The following is a 20624-nucleotide window of genomic DNA, read 5'->3' on the forward strand; positions in this document are numbered from 1 at the left end:
TCTGTCTCCCTGGAAGATGGGGGTTCAGGCAGCAAAGAGTTGAAATGCATGGCCAGATGATTTGTATTTTAATTTGTTAATATCGGTGTTTCCCACTTCAGACAAAGCCATGTACGTACATATGCAGACCTAAAAATCAAATCAAATGATTGCTATCAGAGAATTCTTTTTACTGAAAGTATCTCAGAAATCCCTGAAAGTATCTCAGATTCCCAAATGCTGATCTTCTATCTTATATTTTAAAACATGACTGGTTTACAAAAATTAATACTTACACTGGTGTTTTCTAGAATATGTCTGTTGTACAAGGCATGGCATCCCTGAACTTGGAGTTTTCATATGAAAGTCATTTGTTGAATGAAAATCCTCCATTGCACAAATAGGAAAGGACATTTTGAGCCTACGCACAAAAATGTGCTTAATGACGGGCTAGAGTATTTCAACTGAGCTCCTGAGGCTCAGCCTTCCATAGTAAAGTCACTGCATCTATGAAAAAGTGGTCTTCTCTGCCCAGCACCAGATATCCATTCTGTGGGGTACAGTTCTTTCCTTCTTTCATGGATAACGAATGGTCAGCTTGGCTGGTTTCTTTGAAAGCAAAGACTAAGAAGTGGAATGCAGTCAGGAGCCTGTTGTGTTGATGAGACAAACAGATAAAGGGGAGCTCACCTAGAGCTGCCGCAGGACCATGCCCAGGAGGACACATTCAAGATTCTGGCAGTGATACAGTCAGCACTGGGGGACAGGGGACAGGGTGCTTTTCTCCTGCGAGCAGGGAGGTTCGTCTGCAGTGTGTTTGGGAGGGAAGGCGTTGCAGCAAGGCTGGGTGTGAGTTTGAAGTGCTGTGTGCGTACAGTGTGGGGAGTGAAGCGGGAGGCGGCCCAAGCGATGCACAGCTGGCAGCTGCAGGTCCTGTGCTGGGGAAGGGGAGCGAGGGCCTTGCTCAAGGCATGGACTGGGGGGAACTGTGAGCATGCTGGTATTTGAGGCTACGATGTCCTGTGGTCTAAGGAGAGCATTACAGGGAAGGGAGGAGAGCCCAGAACAGATGACTGAGGAAGATCGCATTTGATGGGTGAAGGGGACCCAACTGCTACAGGGGGAGTTGGCGTCACCAGAGAAAACAGCACTGGGAACATGGACGGTTCGATGACACTTCAAAATATAAACACCTAAAATAGGTTTTATGAGGTGTTAGCATTCCCAAAACACTGAAGTGTTTAAGTATTTTGGGAATTGTATTTAATTATTGAACAATTTAGGCAAGTTAGCTATTTTCAAATAGGTAAAATTAGTTTGTCTCTCTGGTAGAACTTGTCATTCATTTTTAGAATCTTGAGTTTTAAAAGCCAGATAGATCCAGCTGCTATAAATATGCTGCAGATGTAGCTGTCCAGTCACTCAGACAGGCAAGAGCTGATTATTGAGGACTAATTTTCAGTCTAACGGCAGAAGCAGGTGTCACAAGGTAAGTCAGCTTCAAGGCTTCATTCCCTGATGTCAATGATGATTTCCTTAGGAATGTCACTGCAGATATGGGTTTGTTTTTGTTTTTTGGTAAATAAGGAATTTTAGATAGTGGTAGCTGCTGTTCACCCCACATACCTTTGTAACAAGCTAGAATATACATTAAAAATTCACAAAGTATGCAGCTTCGTATTTTGAGATAACTTTCTTTTCTTTTTCTTTCTTTTTTTTTTTTTGAGATGGAGTCTTATTCTGTTGCCCAGGCTGGAGTGCAGTGGCACGATCTCAGCTCACTGCAACCTCTGCCTCCAGGTTCAAGTGATTCTCCTGCCTCAGCCTCCCAAGTAGCTGGGATTACAGGCATGTGCCACCATGCCCGGCTAATTTTTGTGTTTTTAGTAGAGATGGGGTTTCACTATGTTGGCCAGGCTGATCCCGAACTCCTGACCTCAAATGATCCTCCCACCTCGGCCTCCCAAGGTGCTGGGATTACAGGCGTGAGCCACTGTGCCTGGCTTTGAGGTAACTTTTCAATGCCCTATTATTTGATTTTTATTCCTTAAGAAGAGAATGATGTTTTTGTTGTTGTTGTTGTTGTTGTTGTTGTTGGTATTGTATTCCATAGATGAAAACTCAGACAAAGAGAGGGGGAGAAATGACTGGACCTCTGTACTATTAAGTTGTCTTTACCTGCAGATAAGAGCAGAATTGTGACCCTAGAATCATGAATTACATGTCTTAGCCCACTGGCTTGTCTTGGGCTTTAATTTAGACGTGGGGAGACTCCCAAAGTACAGGCTTTGGTGTGGAAATGCCAGAAAAACATCATTTGAAGAAATCCTCAGGCCCTGTGTGTCCAATTTGTGCAACCATTTGTCTCTTTGAGTGTTTTAGAGGTCCAAGCACAATTTCACTGATATTTTCAGATCTAGATTGGAACTTGAAGAGCCATGGATTAGTCTCTTTCCTGAGTGTGCATGTTCCCAATATTCTGAATTTTCCTTTTTAAAGCTCTAAATTTAAATGATTTTTTTCTTACATCACCCATGATGGAGTGTTAAATAGGGAGATAAATATTGATGATTCTTCTAATTTTAACTATTTTGTAGTTCTGGCTTCCCTGGAGTGAGAATAATAGAGTTGTTGATGAGGATTGACTCTTGGAATCGGACTGCCTGGAATGAAACATACATTATGAGTTGTGAGACCTTGCGAAGTTATTAAAACCCAAGCTCAATATTATAATCTGCAAAACCGGGATAAAATCTAGCCTACTGGAAAAAAATCATGCCTTGAGTGGGGTGTATTTGCATGAAACAACAGGGAGTGGAGGGAACTGAAGCTTGCAATAGTAGAAACCATTTATGTGCCCTAATTGGCACTGAGGATTGCTCACTTAGTTAAATGAGTGAGTTTAAAATGTTAAATGCTTAAAAAATATGCATTTACATGTATTGAGCAATCTTTTGATAGAGGGCCATGTCCAGAATTCATTGTTTCAGTTTGTTTGTTTGTTTGTTTATTTATTTATTTTGAGACAGTCTTGCTCTGTCACCCAGACTGGAGTGCAACGATACGATCTTGGCTCACTGCAGCCTCTGCCTCCAGGGTTCAAGCGATTCTCCTGCCTCAGCCTCCCGAGTAGCTGGGATTACAGGCACACGCCACCATGCCCATAATTTTTGTATTTTTCATAGAGATGGGGTTTCACCATGTTGGCCAGACTGGTCTTAGAACTCCTGACCTCAAGTGATCCTCCTGCCTCGGTCTTCCAAAGTGTTGGGATTACAGGTGTGAGCCACTGTGTCCGACTGGTTTCAGTTTCTTTAAAGCCAGCTAAGAGCATGCAAATAATTGTGATTAAAATCTGAGTGCAGAATCCTGAAACTGATGATTTTTTTCCCTCCTCAGTCTTTTTCAGTTTCCTCTCCATCACCTAAGTAAACTTTTATCGATTTACTCATTTTATAAAGCAACTCACCTTTGTTTTTCTTAAATATTTAATGTAGGTTTCATGAGACTCATGCTATGCTTTCTCTGTGCACCCATTACCTTCTGTAAAATTAACTAGCGGGATTAAAGCAGTTAACCGTGACTGACATAAGCAGTATGGGGATAATGCAGTTGCCTCCTAGTGAGAATATCCCCAAACTGATGAGAACAGAAGTGTTGGGGCTTACTCTAAGGAGTAGCCCACCAGCTCCAAGGACCAGCCAGTGGGTTTACAAAAAGCAATAAGGAAAGTGTGGAATGAAGTGGTGCATTGAGCAGGAGCCAGTCTAGGTTCAGGTTCAGGAGAGCATGGTGTGCCCTGCAAGCTTTCCTGCTTTATCCTGTGGGTCAGGAGTCAGCAGATATTTTCAGCTTTGTGGGCCCTGTGTTTCTGGTGACGACTCAACCCTGCCATTATATGGAGAAAGCAGCCATGGACAGGTGACACGCACTGAGGCTGGTGAAACAATGGACAGACTCCCCAGCGTGGAGATACACCAGGCCTGGCGGCCTGTTCCAAGCATTCCTGGGAGTAGCAGGGCCTGCGCAGACCCTAAAGGATGAAGAGAATTTAGGTTGATGCGGAGGAGGAAGACTGGCTTGTCCACACTCCTTATCTCATGAGCCCCCTACTGTCTGTATAGGAATAATTAAATTGAACAAAAACAAGTTAATATTTCAGTACTATGTGCCAGGAACGAACATACATACTTGCAAATTTCTAAAATCTGATTTCTTGTTTTTTTTTGGTTTTGATTTTTTTTAAGTCGAATAATAAAATGTATTTTAGGCACATAGTAATTATTGAGCAAATTACCATCAAGTCAATTTTGACAAAAAAGACCTTTGGGTCTTTCAGAATTCTTTTTGCATAACTTTAGTTTCCATATTTATTATTTCCCCTTTTAGCACCTCTGTATTCTCTAGAAATATTCTGCCTTTAAACTCCAGTCTCAAGGTAGCATCTGATGATGGTGATTAAATTTATGTTTTCTCTCCCAGGAATATTTGTATTTGCATTGTCTGTTTATCCAGTGAAAAACATTGTCTCTTTTAAAAATTATTTAAGTGTAAGGAAGCCGGATGTTTTTGTCTTCTGCCAAAATTCACCCTATGTTCCCTTACCCTCTCTTCCCCACGAGGCTCCTGAGAACAGTGCCTGGCACGTAGTAGGCACATCATAGATACGTGAATGAATGAGCATATTGAGGAAATTCAGGACTCTAACCAAGAGTTTGCATCTTTGGAGGAGATCTTGTTTTGAAATCTTTCTTGAACGGAACTACCACTATTCAGCACCTCAGAGCCAGTCTTGGCTCTGAGTTTTGCTCTATTTGGGCCATATAAAGAAATCTTTCTAGAGTAAACATCTTCTATTTCCCTCTTAAAAGGGTGCATTTTATTTTGCTCCAGCCAAGCCCTGTGTGCTCAGACAGGTGTCCAGATTCAGCTCGTCACAGGTTATGCCTGGCAAAAGTGCTCATGCAACAACACAGGTGCTTTAGAACCTGAGTCCATTTCAGGGCATATAAATAGACCGCAGATGAAAACATGTCCGTTGGGAACTTTTCAGAGCCCCTCTGTGTTTTCTTAACTTGCTGACTTGATGAAGTTCAGCTAGAGGGAAGGAGAAGCTATGCACAGGTGGGGGTGTTATTCCCTGTGTCAGTACGGCCGCCAGCAGGCTCAGGATTTTCTTTGGTGCTTTCTCCTGCCACGTCCTCAGTCTGGAGACAGAGTACCTCTTGTCTCTTAACCAGGGTTTCTTGGATGGGGAGCATTGGTGTAACTGTGAACATCAATTTTCTAATTGAGGCTGAGAAAACTAATAGAAAGGGTCTATAAAGAACCTCTAGAAAAGCAGTTTCCCTTTCCTCACTGTGTCCTTCATAAAATACAGGGTCGTTATGGTGAAACCAAGTGGCTGTGGCATTTGCTGTCCTCTGGTTTAAGCTGAGTGTGTCTTGTGTGTTTACCTGGAAGCAGCCATGGGCAAGGAGAGCAGTGGCCGGAGCAGGGGCAGGGCTGTGACATGGAGCCCACGCTCCTGAGCACACCTCTGCCCCCCACGTCCTGCCGATGCGCCACCCAGACCTGCCTAGTGCCCGACTCTGGAGGTGAGGGACATTGCGTGGCAGTTGCATCTGGGCCCTGTGCCACTTACCAGCAGCACAGCATGACAAGCGCTGGCCTCCCATCTCCTTCTTACCTGGGTCACTGATGCATGATGTGACTTAGGACCCCACTGCTGTACAGTTTTCTGTCCCCTGTGTGGGTGCATCTTGGCTTATTCAGCCAGGCCCCTAAAGGAAAAATGTTTGAGCCACTTCTGCCCTGCCATTGTAAGGAAAAGATCCCCAACACATGGGCTTTTGTACCTGTCCTTCCTTCCCTGCAGTTTTGATCCAGCAGTTCTGAGGCTTGGTGGGGGGCTGCAATTTGGACACAGAAGCACTCCCCATCCCAGGAGTGCTTGGGGACACAGCGGCTATACAGAGCCTGCTGCAACGGGTGGCTGGGTGCTGGCGCCTTCTGGCTGGCCTCCCTCAATCACCCTCACTTCCCTGGGGTGCACTCTCTGCTGAAGGGCTGGCACAGCTGCTCCAGCTCCAGCTGTGTCTTCTGGGGAGCCTGAATTTTTTTTTTTTTTTTTTTTGAGATGGGGTCTCACTCTGTCACCGAGGCTGGAGGGCAGTGGCGCGATCTTGGCTCACCGCAACCTCTGCCTCCCGGGTTCAAGCGATTCTCCTGCCTCAGCCTCCTGAGTAGCTGGGACTACAGGAACCTGCCACCATGCCTGGCTAATTTTTGTATTTTTAGTAGAGGCGGGGTTTCACCATATTGGCCAGGCTGGTCTCGAACTCCCGACCTTGTGATCCACCTACCTCGGCCTCCCAAAATGCTGGGGTTACGGGCATGAGCCACCGCGCCCAGCTGGGGAGCCTGATTAAGACACCTATGTTCTTATTTCCACATCTGCAAAAGGGAATTACTCTACGATCCACCTGCTTCACAGGGCTGTGAAGATCACATCCCTTAAACATACCTAACGCTGCCTTGCACAGAGTGAATGCTTAGTAACTCTTCTCCTCAGCGTTCATCCACGTTGCAGGAAGGGTGGTAGGAAAGACTTTTTGAGGAGGAATTAAGTGTCCAGTGGGTGGAAGTGTCTAGTGGGTGGATAGTGAGGCTGTTAGTGAAGGAGTTTGAGGGTCCAGAGGGCAGAGCTTTGGCAGAGGTGATTTTTCCCTCTGCCACTGGAGGGTTACCATGGTGCAGGGTGCATTGATTGCATTTTCCTTTTAGACAAATTACTGGGAATAGTGATCATGCTCTCTTCTAGTCCTGGATCTGTTGTAACACTCATTCATAATAAAATTCCTTGTTACATATTTGCCTTCCTGGAGTGCTGAGGAAGAGATTTCTTTATTGAGAGTGGGTGAGAACAGTGTCCCAGACGGCACGTGGAACTGAGGACACCTGCAGCGGACACAGCGCCAGCAGGGCAGGAGGGAGGAAGGCTGTCCAGCCCTCATCTCTACCACCAATACCAGATACCAGGGCAGGGATCTTCCATTTGATGAGGTATTAGAGCTGTGGTCTCCAAAGTGGAGGTACAGGCCCCCGGGTGTGCTTCGTGATCCATTTGGGATAAGGAGGAAATGAATAAATTTGGGAAGAGAATATTTATTGTATTCTTTCCAAAGTTCTTTTTTTGGCCAGGTGTGGTGGCTCACACCTGTAATCCCAGCACTTTGGGAGGCTGAGGCAGGCAGATCACTTGTGGTCAGGAATTTGAGACCAGCCTGGGCAACATGGTGAAACCCTGCCTCTACTAAAAATACAAAACTTAGCTGGGCATGGTGGCAGGTGCCTGTAATCCCAGCTGCTCGGAGGCTGAGGCAGGAGAATCGCTTGAAACTGGGAGGCAGAGGCTGCAGTGAGCTGAGATTGCACTACTGTACTCCAGCCTGGGCGACAGAGCACAGCCCTGTCTCAAAAACAAACAACAACAAAAAAAAGTTCTTTTTTTTTTTTTTTGTGTAACTTCTGTAATGTTCTCAATATACTAGTAACATGTATAATATACTCTCAATATACTAGTTATATATATATATAATACAAATAAATGAATGTATGAAAATGGAAGTAGAGGCCTCAAGTCTTTGCAGATGAGGCTGTGCTGTGGAGGTTCTCTTGAGTCCCTGCTCACCAGTGCAGGTGGCTGTGAGTCAGGTCCTGCGCTGGTTTTGTTCTGGCTCATCTGTGTGTCTCAGAGGGCCTGACGCTCCTCAGGCCAGAGTGCATGCCTGAATAGAGGAAAATCTTTCATGAAGTTTTTTACAGCAGGGGGTTGGGAAAGGGTACCAGGTTTGGCATTGTTAAAAATGTAGAAATAACAAGGGTTTCAGATTTTTATTTACTGAAAAATCAAATTAAAGTAAATGAGATACTTATTTTTGTTCGAGGTTTTTCTTCCAACATGGGCCTTTGTGTGGCCTCTGTATTTATGCGGTGGGAGAGTGGTGGTGAGTGGAGATTTCTAAAAATTGAGAGGGTATCTTTGATACCTTTTGGGTTTATCGCAAAGCCCTGTGGAAATCCTGACCGTGATACAATGTTATATGCTTTTTATTTGTAATCGTATGTTATTAAGAAGCAGAGGGGCATTGATGTCGAAATGTAAGTTAATAGGGAATATAAAAATGGGACTCATTTTGCAAATTTGCCTTGGGACTCCTCCCAAGGGCAACTCCTCCCAACCCTGAATTGGGTTATCTCAATAAAAATGTTAGGTTTCTTGGTCTAGATGTCCATAGCACTCAAAAAACGTGGAAAAAACTGTGTGTGGGTGCTTGTGTCCTAGAGACCTTTCCTTCTGTCCATTTGTGGGAAACAGGGACAGCCCTTGCACATGCCATTTACTTGTGTAGAAGTACTTGCAAGCAGCAGCCAGAAAAGCCGTTTCTCACTTTGTCATTTAAAATAACAATCAGTTGATCTTTTTTTTCTTTTGTTTTGAGATGGAGTCTCGCTCTTGTTGCCCAGGCTGGAGTGCAATGATCTTGGCTCACCGCAACCTCTGCCTCCCGGGTTCAAGGGATTCTCCTGCCTCAGCCTCTTGAATAGCTGGGATTACAGGAATGCGCCACCACGCTCAGCTAATTTTGTATTTTTAGTAGAGATGGTGTTTCTCCATGTTGGGCAGGATGGTCTCAAACTCCCAACCTCAGGTGATCCACCTGCCTCGGCCTCCCAAAATGCTGGGATTATAGGCTTGAGCCACTGCACCTGGCAATCAGTTGCTCTTTAAAGCGAAACTAAAAAGTCAGAAATTAAGTTAATGACAGCAGCTTTTGCCTATAATACAATTAGTTTTCAATCTATATTTTACCATATATTTAGTGTCCATACAGAAGATGAGATAATTTATTGTTTTGTAATTAATTTGCCCACATGTGATTGTTTCTTACAAAATTAAAATGTTTTAGCAGCGTGCGTCACTAATTACTTAAAACATCAAAATCTGCCTTTCTGTGTAATGAATATTATTAAATATTATGTTAATCCCAGGGGGCTTTTAAGGTTGTATATTACTGTGCAAGGAATTGTGAGTTGAAAAAAAAATGGTAGGGAAACATCGATTCACTGGATCACATCGATCCACTGGATCACATCTGGCTGTAACTTTGTTATAAATTCAGAGGTATAATGGAAATCACATATGGCTGTTTCTTTAGAATGTAAGTGGATGTACATTTTATGTGGCAAAACATCTGCCAGTCCACGTGGACAGTTGATCCACGTGGACTTTGAGCCTGTCATAGAGGCCTGAGAGCCGGGGCAGGGAGGGAGGGTTACAGAGGAACAGGCACAGGCTGCCCTGGCAGGGACAGGTGTCCGGAGAAGCCAGCCCACCTACCCGCCCCTTCTTCCCCTCTGGGCACCTCAGGTATCACGTCATCCAGGGCTTTCTCCTGGTTGGGGTTCTGCGGGTGGCCCTGGCTGAGGGGCATGCTCTCCTTTTCACTGTCCTCTGTGCACATGTGCTTTGGGTCTTTGAACTGAGATAAGTTCTGTTCCTAGGGCTGCAAACAACCTGCCTCACCTCAACCTGTGACCTTGCTAGAGCAGAGGTGCAGCCCGTCCCCATCCAGCCTGGGGAGCCTTCTGCCCTAAGCCTGGTGGCGGTTTGCCTGGTGGGTGTGGCCGGGTGTGCTGGGGTCAGTGGATGGGGAACAGCCCCTGCTCTGGGTTTCTCTGGAACCCAGTTCTTCTGGTTCTCCCCTCTCCACAGCTATTGAACTCCCAACTCCAACCTGCTTTCCCAGGTCTTTGAAAGCATGTGTGGATGCAGATGTGGCACTACCCTTGTAAAGCAGCAGTGAGGCTGAAACAGATCAGCACACGGTTGTTAAAGGACTGGGAACACACACAGAAAGGGGTCAGAAATGCCCTGAGGTTCTGCTGTGTAGACTTTCTTGAGTGGGGCATCAGAAGTGCTGCCGCTGGTTGTCGGGCATTGGGCTGCTGTTGCATGCCCCTTCAGGAGGCCTTCACATTGGAAACGTGAGCATGAGTGACCTACTGAGGGCCAGAGGCCTCTGGGCATTCTGGGATGAGAAGGAAGCTGCACTTGACATCTAAGGCCTCTTCCATCTCACAGTTTAAAATGGCATACAGTTATGGGATATTTCCTATGGATATGAAATCTAATTTCATATGCACATATGTATGAGAGAGAACAATGTAATGAACCTTTGGTGTACACTACAACATGGTATATTTTGTTTCATTGTATACCCCACTTGCTCTCTACCTCAGCTGGTGTGTTTTGATGTTATCAATGTGCATTTAAAAGCATTTTGTTCATTTTTCTTCAAGTGTTAGAGGTTGCTTTTTTTTTTCTCAGAGATGGAGTCTTGCTCTGTCACCTAGGCTGGAGTGCAGTGGTGTGATCTTGGCTCACTACAACCTCCACCTCCTGGGCTCAAGCGATTCTCCTTCCTCAGCCTTCCGAGGAGCTGGGATTACAGGTGTGCGCCACCATGCCTGGCTAATTTTTGTATTTTTAGTAGAGACGGGGTTTTGCCGTGTTGACCGGGCTGGTCTCGAACTCCTGACCTCAGGTGATCCACCCGTGTCGACCTCCCAAATTGGTAGGATTACAGGCGTGAGCCACCGTGCCTGGCCAGGGGTTGCTTTTTAATTATATTTTGTTTTGCAATTATGTAAAATATCCAACTGTTACATAGAGGTGTCGTCACTCTCTGTGCCCTGTGTGGCTGCATCCTGGCTTATTCAGCCAGGCCCGTAAAGGAAGAACGTTTGTGCCCCTTCTGCCCTGCCATTGTGAGGAACAGATCCCCAACACATGGGCTTTTGCACCCATCCTTCCTTGCCTGCAGTTTTGTTCCAGCAGTTCTGAGGTTTGGGGGCTGCGATTGGAACACAGAAACCATCTCATGGGGACGAAGCTCAGATAGACCTGGGCCGGCGTCCTGGCTCTCTTCCTCACTAGTTTTGTTGTCTTTTGACAACTACATAATCTAGGTTTCAGTGTCATCTTCTATAAAAGTGGAATAACAGCACCTCCCTTGTGAGCTGTCATGAAAACTAGTTGGGACACTAAGAACCTACCACAGTGCCAAACTCATGGTTAGCATTCCATCAACTTTAGTTATCTCCTGTCCTCATTTGAAATGGGGATCACACTCCTTATGTCAACTGTTTTTGTATAGGAATCATATCAAAATATTTAGTAGTTGCCAAGAAAGTGTTCAGTGACATAAAAATTGTGTCATTATCAGCAGCACAATCCAATAAAACCAGTCTGGCTGGTTCTCTCTCCCAGGCCTTGCTGGGCAGCCCTTGAACTTAACAGTCAGACCTGCTGGTGCTGATACCAGTGAGCTGGACAGCCATGCCTGGGAACCCTTCATCCTTCCAGGTACTAAAGCTTCAACTAAAAGCACTCAGGTGTGGGCTCCATAATTCCCCACCAAAGTGGGGACCTCCACCCACTGTGTGAAAAAAAAAAAAAGAACTTTTTTTTTCTGTTTTATTGTCTTGGTTCATAGCTCAGGCCCTTGCCAGCTCTTTGTGGGGCTCCTGAAATGCTCTTCTGATTTCCTTCCTCCAGCCTCCTACTTTCCTTATCCACCCCCCATATTGCTGCCAAAAGCGATTTGTGAAACATATCCCACTGACCATTTATCTTCCTGCTTAAAACAATCCATTTGCTCCCTCCTCACACGTGGGAGTGCGTGAGTGTGAGACCTCATGGGCCCTCCCCAGGCCTCCTGGCCTGCGTGCTGTCGCTCATAGAAGCCTAGGGCTGGAGGATGTCTCTTGCACCTTTCCCCAGTGCAGTGTAGATGACAGGTGCTGTTCACAGGTAGGACCTGCTCCCAGGGCCACCCTTGGCTTGCGGGGGGCTTCCGGTGAGCTGGCGGGAACTCCCCAACTCCACATACCACCACTTTGTATTAATGAGAATGTGGCTGGCGACACCTCCATGTCTCCTAACACTGCGTCAGGGCCCCACTGATGTCAGTTCCACCTGCCCTGGCGTGGAGACGAGGCTCGTCCGTGCCTTACCTTGCCCAGCTTACCTACTGGACACTGACTTCTTTTTCCAGATGCAGCCCAGGGCTGCTGCCGGTTCCGGTTCCCAGGCTCCTGGCAAGATGGGTCTCGCTGCCTCTGGTCCCTGCCCTGCCTCCTACCAGGGGTTGCTGGTAGGGCGTGGGCAGTGAGAGAAGGACAGTTTCTTCATTATTGCCGTCTTCATCCTTGTATCCCAGCACTCACTCCACAGCCACTGAGACTGCCCTGGGACCAACTCCCTGGCCCCTGGTTCATGCTTTAATACTGGCATTTCTTCACACACGTCTGTCATGTAAAGCACTTTGATTGTTTGACCCAGACGTCTATGTGATGGTGACTACATGGCGAATGTCGCCGCCAGCACCCTGTTGGTTCACAGGCATGGCGACTTGGCGCTGCCTCTTGTGACTTCCCAGTGCATCCTTCCTGTGCGCTCTTACTCGGCTGTCCTAACTGGGCCATTTTCCCTGAGGGTCTCAGACCCAGTCCTGAGTTGCAGGAGTCCTTTCCCACAGCCACCTCACTGTGGAACTGTTAGTCCGGTCCTACTGACATCCGCTCTTCAGCTTCTGACTCTGACACGGTTTCTTCCAGAAACTTCCTTTTCTGACCTTCTTGGCCAGGGGCTCCCTCCTCACTTTCTTGTCACCTCCTGGGGCTCCTTTGAAGAGTCTGCCCCTCCTCTGTCCCTGCCTGAGACATTGGGGTTCCCAGGTGTGCCCCTCTCCTGCACCTCTTCTTCTGCCTTGTGTTCTCGAGAATGTGGCCTCCTGGGGCTGGGCCACTGTCAGACCCCACTTTGGCTCTGTGCCCGGAGCCAGCCAGGGCTGCTGTGTGGTAAGTGCGGTGAGCCTGGCAGGAGCGCTGCCACTGGCCACGTTCTTCCTGCACCATCAGCACGGGCCCACCCCTCTCCAGCTCCATCCCAGCCCCTCTCCCAGCAGCTTTGGACTTGCCTGCCCAGAGGGTGCCCCACAGAATCTGGAACTTAGCGTTCCTCAGGCTGCCTTCTTTTTTGTTGTGAGACAGAGTTTCACTCTTGTTGCCCAGGTTGGAGTGTAATGGCGTGATCTTGGCTCACTGCAACCTGCACCTCCTGGGTTCAAGTGATTCTCCTGCTTCAGCCTCCCTAATAAGGCAGATGCCACAACTCCCAGCTAATTTTTGTAGAGAGGGGGTTTCACGATGTTGGTCGAGGCTGGTTTCAAACTCCTGACCTCAGGTGATCCTCCTACCTTGGCCTCTCAAAGTGCTGGGATTACAGGCATGAGCCACCGCGCCTGGCCCCTCAGGCTGCCTTCTTTCAACACCTCCAGGGCCTGTGCAACTGGGCTTGGTGCACAGGCCAGCCATCCTCCCTGTCAGGCATCACCTCAGATTCCTCCATTCCCTGGTGCGTCAACTCTCCACCAAACATCTCATCACACTGCTGTGTTCTTAGCTCAGACGAAATCCATTGGTGTTTTGTGTTTTGTGTTTTGCAGTAGCTTTTGACTCTAGTCTCACCTTCATTCATTCATTGCGCAGATATTTACTGTGAGCCTGCTACTCACCAGCATTTTATGCCCTGGGAACACAGCCATGAATATGACAGGTGAGGTCTCCCTGCAACTCTGATACATTATGTTCTAGTGGGGGAGATAGAGAGTAAATAAATAAAGTATAATTTCTGGAAGTGATACTGAGTTGGAAGAGAGTTGCAAGGGCTGCAGTTTTTTTTACAGGCGTGTGCCACCACGCCCAGCCAAGGGCTGCTGTTTTGGATGGGCTGTCAGGAGAGCTTCTTTGAGGAGGTTTTGCTGTACATGTACGCCTTTCAGTGAAGAGAGGAGTAAGCCATCTACTGTGTACAGCAGCATGTGCACATCTCCTGCGGTGGGGCTGAGCTTGGCGTTGTGTGAGCAGCAGGAAGGCAGGCAGTGTGGCAGTAGTGGGGCTCTGGGGAAAACGGCTGGAGGTGAAGCAGGAGAGATGGGCAATGGAGAAGGGGTGGGGAGGTTTATAAAGTTCATGAGATGCCCTCAGAAGGTTTTGGGGAAAAGCAGGATGTGATCTGAGCCTACCCTCCCGATCCCTCCAGAGAAGTCATGGCTAAATAAATGCAAGTGCCCTGTTATTGCCCTGCCTGGAGTCCTCTGTGGGTTTCTGCCACCTCTGAGATCTAGGCTCTGCTGCCTGGTCCCTGCACCCTTTCCATGGCTGCCCTGCTGCACACTGTCAGTCCCCAGCTGCAGCTTACCTGCAATCCCAGTTCTTCACACATCCCACAACCTTTCCCATCTTCTCCTGTAGAGACCCTTCCTTCTGCTAGACATGTCCTTATCCCATTCTGCAACACGTAGCTCAACCAGTGCCTCGGAATTGTCCCCTCAGGCCACTACCCTCTTTCCTAGAAAGAGCATCTGCTCCACGAGCATTATATATGAGCCTTTCTCATGGCACAAGCCTTGGTGTCTTGTGTGTTTGTTTATCTGTATTTCCTACCAGTGATGGACTTGCATCAGGGAGGGATCCTGTCATCCTCATTTGTGGATGTTTAGAATCTATCCCAGATACTGACCCATGGAAGTTAAATAGTAAATGTCTTTTGAGTGAATGAAAGAATGAATACAAATCATGTGATCTTTCTCCCTTTTTATTTTCAATGCAAACTTTACATATTATCCTGTTCTGTAAATGAGATAGACAAGAGCCGCTTCGTAATTTATTTTAGATCTTTAAAAATAGTATATGGTCTTGATACAGTGAGTGCCATCTTCCCCATGTGGTAGAGTTGTGCATGATCAGTAGCTACAACTCTAGAAAGATAATGGAGCAAGAGCAAAGAAAAATCCCTTTGGTTCCAGAAAATCTCCTGAAAAAGAGGAAGGCTTATCAAGTCCTCAAAGCCACCCAGGCAAAGCAGGCACTTTTGGTGAAGAAGGAGCAGAGGAAAGGAAAAGGGCTTAAGTTAAATGACTGGAATCATTCCTATATGATTCCTGGTGGCAGAAACGTGACAAGATGCGTCTCAGATGACTAGAAGTGAAACCTCGTGCCTTGGAATTGCCAGATAACGTTCCTTGGCTTTTATTGTACGCATTGAAAGGATTAACGGCATGAGTTTCCTGGTGCAGAGAACCATGGCAAGACTTCGCCTAAAGAAAATTTTTAGTGGTGTCTTTGTAAAAGTCACCCCCCAGAACCTAAAAATGCTGTGTATAGTGGAAACTTATGTCACCTGGGGATTTCCACATCTGAAGTCTGCCTGGGAACTCATTTTGAAACGTGGACCAACCAAGGTCAAGAATAAGACCATCCCTCAGACAGACAACACAGTGGTGAGGAGCACCGGGGGAATTTTGTTGTCATTTGCTTGGAAGACCTCATTCATGAAATTGCCTTCCTGGGGAAGCATTTCCAGGAGATCTCATGGTTTTTGCACCCTTTCCACTTCTCAGTGGCCCGTCATGCTACCACGAATAGAGTGGGTTTCCTCAAGGAGATGGGCCCCACTTGGCTGTCGGGGTGAACACATCGATCAGCTCATCCACCAGCTGAACTAGATCCAGGTGAGGCAGGGCTGAAAACTGCCCTTGGGCTGACTTTTGATGGGCCATGCCTTGCCACTTAAAAGTGCTTTTTGCAGTTACTAGTATTCCTGTTAGTAACCTTGAGATTGGGTTACTCTTTTTTTTTTTTTGAGCTGGAGTCTTACTGTGTCCCCCAGCCTGGAGTGCAGTTGTGTGATCTGGGCTCACTGCAACCTCCACCTCCCAGGTTCAAGCGATTCTTCTGCCTCAGCCTCCCAAGTAGCTGGGATTACAGGCAACCGCCACTGCACCTGGCTAATTTTGTATTTTTAGTAGAGACAGATGTTTAACCATGTTGGTCAGACTGGTCTTGAACTCCTGACCTCAAGCGATCCACCCGCCTGGGCCTCCCAAAGTGCTGGGATTACAGGCATGAGCCACCGCGCTCGGCCAAGATTGGGTTACTATTAAGGGTAACCTTGAGATTGGGAGGACAGAGGAGGCTGGTACTAATAGATGGAGACCTGCTGGGAGCGATGAATGCCTGATTAGGACATCATGCTATGCATAGCCTAAGAGTTATAAGCTTAAAGATGTTGAGTGCCTAAAAACTGTATTGCTGTGGTCATTTAGATGGAAATGGGGAAGGAATAATATTAATAACTGATTTCAAAAAGGACTTGAAGATATGAATCATTTATTTTGCTGAAGAAATCTTAACTCTTTTTGAAATTGCTTTTTATTGCTATTGTTATTACTCTTAGGTTCCACACTGCAGTAAATTTTTATCAATGCAGTAGAAGCATGTGTTTTTGCTTTTTTGGGGAATTTTTATCAAGTATGTTCAAAGAAGATTATTTCCTGCTTTATCTTCAAAAACTGGAAAGGAAGGGTCAAAGAAAAGACAGTAGGTTACGTTCATGGCAAGCACCTCTCATCACAGTCCAATTCCAAGGAAAAATTTCAGTGTTTTCTACATTGGCTGCCGCCTCGTCTGAAATCAGCACATTCCATGGAGGAAGGAGTCCTGCTTTGTTGTGTCATCTGTCCTAGGGTTTAATGTCGGTAAATGAGTAACTCTAGCATTTGTCCAAGGCTCCCTAAGACTCCTGCAGCAATCAACCAAGCCCAGGGACATAATTAAATCTGGAGATTCCTGGGGCTTTGTTTTGAAAAAATACTTGAAATATACATAGGAATAATGGAACAGAAATAAATGTTCACTTGTCTCTTCAAAAAAAAAAAGTATATGGTTTTAACCATTCATTGAAGAGTTATACACTTTTAAATAATAGCTTGTTCTTTTAATTTATTTAGGGTGGTCAGTTATAACTGTCTTCACTAATTAAGTGTTGTTTCTAGTTATAAAAAAGTATATTTTGGAAAGAGCTACCTTATTTCCAGGAAAGTAATTTAAAAATTAGCAAATAAGTACACTATATTACAGGTAAATAAATAATACATTTTCTTTGTTACAACAAATACACAGTGTCCTAAAGCTTAGCTTTAAAGTTTAATTTCATTAATCAAAACATTTCCTCATTGATTATCAATACCTGCTTGCAGGTCTTATAGGAATAGACAGGGAAGATTTCATCAAAACCTGAGTGAACTTTTAGTGCTTTTTTAATCTATCTGTTTTTTTAAAGATCAGATTATTTTACTAAATATTAAAATGGCTCTAGTGTATAAATTCTTTCATATTTGGTGTGATTAATGCCAAATATTAGCAATATTTTTAGAAAACATAATTTTAACTGAAATATATTTTGTGTATACATCTTATAAAATTATGTATATTTATATATAGGTTTATCTATAAATACACATAATCCCAGAATAAGTAACTTGGTCTCAAATGAAAGCATATTCAACCTAAACATTGAAGTGTATAAGCCTACTTTCTTATGCAGAATGAACCTTTGCATATTGCTTAACGGTATTCTGGATATACCAAATTAATTCCATGATTTATAAAATCGTGGTGGTGCTCGATACAGTTCAGTGTATGTGTCCACTGTGTTCTATTCCTCTACTTTCTTTAGATATGCTATCGTTTATCCTCAGTCAAGCCAAACCAGAAGAATGGCATATTCAACTGCATTGTTTGGTCCCTGTATTTAATGACTTCTACTGAGTGGAGTCTTGGTGTGATGTAGGTTTTATTGAGGGGAGAAGCAACTGTTGGAAAACCATCTTTGTATTTTTGTTTTTTGGCATGTTGTTGGGGACGTAATTCACTATTGCACACCATGTCTCCAGCATGAGGGCTGCAGGGCACTGGTTCTCTGGATTTGTCTTCTTTTATCTTGAGACGTGGGAGCTTTGAATCTGGCTTTGCATCTCATCTTTGCCATGACCACTAGGAAGCTCAGAGCCTCCTCTTGCTACTCTGGAATGCAGGCTATGCAACAACGTACATGACACTTACACTGCACTGGTTTAGTTTCTGCTCTTCTGGGCTTCCTCATTCCCTGTTCAAGTCTTGTGTATATTTTGTATAATATAATAAATGAGTAAGGAAAATTAGTAAAGGAATCCTTAGCTCTGCTCTGGTGCTATATGTAAAATTCCATGTCTAAGAAGAGTGGAATTATTCACTTTAAGCAGTAAATCCGGGAAGCAGCTGTCAGACAGGAAATATTTTTGAGTAAAACAATATAGTGAGGTAATAAAACTTCTCATTAGAGCACCTGTCATCATTTAGCCAGTTGGTGACCTTCATCAAGTCTCACAGCTTCTCCGGGCTTTCATTTCCTCACTGGTGGTGGTAGTAACACTGGCCCTGCCTCTGCCTGGGATCTGTGAAACCACGTGATGCTTGCAGGAGTGCCCTGGAGGCCCTACTAGGGCGATTGGGTGGATGTGGATCCCGGTAGTGGTGCTGCCCCTGGGCATCTTCCACGGTGCTTTTCCATGAGATCCGAACTCCTGAGTGAAAGCCCAGGCCCACGTGGGTGTGGTCATTGCCTCTTCGTTGTGTTCTGAAATTGGACACAGCCTGTGAGTTATTGTGTGCACTGAAAGCCCCAGCAGTGGGCCCTCCTGACACACAAAGACTTGCTTGTGGTCCTGGGAGTCAGCTTTCCAAAGAGCCTGAGAGTGGAATGGTGGGACCCGGGCTCCTGCAGGGAATTTCATGACCTGACCTTTTGTGCCTCGGCTCCAGCCCTTTATTTAGTGTGCTACAGTATATATAGATTGAGAATGCTAATTTGTTCTTTGCCAGCTAAAGTACCCAGGGCAATATGACGAGGAGTCAATTTAAAGGACTGCTGTCTTGGGTGGGCCGCCTGGAAACACTCCTGCCTTTGTGCTTGTGCATGATAGTGCAGCTGCTACGACAGTGTGACATGGAATCCAGGGTCTCAGCTGAGCCACATGGCGTTCCAGAACACATTTCAGAAATCCTTTAACCATGGGTGTGTTAGAACAAGGAGTAAAAATAGAGACCAAGCTTTTGGTGGAGAGAAGGCTAGGTGCTGGCCCGGGTCCCCAGGCCCCTGGTTGTGAGATCTGGCCTTGCCTTCAGGAGCTGGGCTTCTCGAACTCTGCACAATCTAAGGGACAAAGCAGGGGCTGGGCTGCAGTCTCATCGGTCAGCTGAGTGGCTGCGTCAGGTGGGGCAACATTCAGGGCCTGCATTGCTCCTGCATCGGCACACCACCTTGATGTGAGGTCATCGGAACCTCCTGAGGTGACACCACTGAGTGCCTGGCTCACCGCAGCCCATGATTCATCGTGAGTCTCTGCTTTCTACCCTAAGCCCTGTGGAGCCCTTGTTTTTGCCAGGAGGAAGTGATCTTGGCAGAGAACTTTCCTAGTTGTGCCACTGGTCATTGCTAGAGTATGCTCAGTCCCCTTCTTTGTTCTCTTCCATGGGTGAACCCAGGCCTGGCCAAACTTCTGAGCATGTTCCTCCAGACCCTCAAATATGCAGACCCTCCTTCATGGGATGAACACGATGCTGGAATGAAAGACAACTGGTCTCACTGCAAGTGAAGGAGGCGCTGGAGGATACTGTTCCACATTGTTCCTCTAGTTTGGTCCCTAATAATTTTATAAAGAGGAGATATAGGAAGGGCTGCATTGTGGTTGTTGATGAGTTTCCCAGAGAATGAATCTTAAGACTCACACAATGGGTTGGATGTTACTGTCTCTGACAGTAACACTGATGATACTGTCCAGCAGTGCCTCGGGCAGCAGTTCCTCATTTTATCTTCGTAACAGCTGAAGGAGGTCGCTAGGATTATTCTTCTCTTAATTACATCATGTATTTTAAACATTTGTTTATACACAAGGGAAGCTTGCACATTCTACATAGCAGGGTCAGAAATAGTGTAAAATACTCAGATTGATTCAGGCTTCACATGGATCCTGTGATTTAGTGTTTAGTGTGACTTAGCTTTCAGAAATATATGTTTGGGTAGCAGCTTGAACTATCCACAATGTACTTTTTAATTAAGTGGGGAGGAATACATAAAGATTGAAGCATGGTATAAGATGTAACTTTTTAAGTACTGTTAGAGCTTTTAAATAGTAATTAGCAACTGAGAAACCAATACATCAACCACATTTATTCAGCCCTTTGATAAGGTCTGAGGAAGATCACGAGAAAATGTAACACAAATTGAAATCGGCTGCCCAAGGGTTGGTGTTTTTTCACCTTATGCAGTCCCCTTCATGAGGTCAGATGGTGGCTGTGGAGCTTATGAAAAAGCTGGTGTTCATAGACATCAGTGCATCTTGGCTGCTGGACTCATAAGAACTCAGTAGGCCACTTTCTAGAGAATTCTAGGTAGTCAACCATTCTAGAATCTGAGAAGAGTGGTGGAGAGGATTGGGGGTCTACCTGTACCTCAAAGAAGATGGAAAAATGGAGGATGGAAAGAGAGGGAAGGAAGACAGATACAAGGGTATATGTGCATATTACTAGGATGTTGTTTGAATGTTAGCTAATTTGTTTTGTTTTGGTTTAGTTCAATTTTAGATTTGATGTTGAAGGTAGTTTTTATTTGTCTATTTATTGCAAGTGAATAGTGT

At 45.6% G+C, this 20624-nt stretch overlaps 1 protein-coding gene and 1 pseudogene across 4 annotated transcripts in view; both read left to right on the top strand.

Moving 5' to 3' along the window:
- COBL (cordon-bleu WH2 repeat protein) overlaps positions 1 to 20624 on the top strand; it is a 298657-nt gene that overhangs the window by 41657 nt on the left and 236376 nt on the right. The gene's annotated exons all lie outside the window — the stretch shown is intronic.
- On the top strand, positions 13635 to 15709 carry LOC100433408 (ribosomal protein uL30-like; annotated as a pseudogene).

Source organism: Pongo abelii, chromosome 6 (genome assembly GCF_028885655.2).
Source record: "Pongo abelii isolate AG06213 chromosome 6, NHGRI_mPonAbe1-v2.0_pri, whole genome shotgun sequence".
NCBI lineage: Eukaryota > Metazoa > Chordata > Mammalia > Primates > Hominidae > Pongo > Pongo abelii.